The sequence below is a fragment of the Aplysia californica genome, unplaced genomic scaffold (genome assembly GCF_000002075.1).
Source record: "Aplysia californica isolate F4 #8 unplaced genomic scaffold, AplCal3.0 scaffold00021, whole genome shotgun sequence".
In the NCBI taxonomy this organism is placed as follows: domain Eukaryota; kingdom Metazoa; phylum Mollusca; class Gastropoda; order Aplysiida; family Aplysiidae; genus Aplysia; species Aplysia californica.
Window position 1 is genome coordinate 270,682 of NW_004797291.1, and position 1,189 is coordinate 271,870.

Genomic DNA, 1,189 nt, shown 5'->3' on the forward strand with positions numbered 1-1,189 from the left:
TCTCGAGGTATCGTCGTCATCCTCAAACTACAAGAACTTCTTGAGAACCCTCTTCAACTTCGGTTGTTGAACTCTCGCCGCTAAGATCACCTCCGAATAGCCTCCGTCTTTCAGCAGTTTTATCTGAAATAGTAGAGCAAGGAGAAAGCAGGATTAGAGAAATGAATGGAAGCTCAATGATACTATTGTTGTAACAAGATAAAACATGAAATGGGTGAACTAACAAAATTATTTGAGTAAATGAAACAAAAAGATAGACGAAATTTTTAAAAAAGAGGAAGGGCCTTTGTTTACATTTCATGATAAATACGAAAGACACATCAATACTTCTAAATACTATGTAAATACGAATTCATGAACTAGCCACATTTCTTAACGTCAATACCAAACATGTCTATGGTGTAGCGGTTAACCGCGCAGTTATCTCATACATGATATCCGAGTTCAATTCCCTAGTGAGGACAATATTTATCGAGAACCTCGGTCTTTCTGCTGGGATGGGATGTTGTATCCCTCTCAGCCTGGGTTTGTCCTTGCAGGCAAGATCAGAAGCCCGCCTCCTAATAGATCTTAATTGTGTCCACAGCTGTATTAAAACGTCAACATTTTAAAAAATCCCAAACATTGCCTGATGACCCATCTGCACACACAAAAACTGTGTACTGAAACAAAAAATTCAACCCTAGCGACATTAAGAATGTGTTTGTTTTTATTGATTTGTTTTCCCTTTTGGTGAGTAAAATGATGTTGTGTAGATTTCTCACAGCTTAATAACTAAGAAGCATTATTCATCTCTAAAAAAATATTGTGCCTAAGTATCCAAGGGGCGTTGTTTGTTTTTGTTTTGTTGTAAAGTTTACCATGTCGTGTTAGATGAGAGACACCGGCTACATCGTCACAAACAAGAAAACAACATTCGCTTTTTAGATAAGAAGGAAGTTATCGTCAAAAAATGTTTCTTAAAAATTATGTTTGCAAAGAATTTGTTTTACTTAGTAACGACATTTAGTTTATTTGGCCCTCCTATACAAAAAAAAAAAAAATAAAGATAAAAATAAAACATTGCATATTGCACTTTCAAAAATGATGACAGAATTATTACATTTGCAACTTATTTATCGCATTTTGTGTCTTGACGGACGAACTAGAAGCTACACGGATGGTACAGTTTTGCTAAGCTGTAGACATA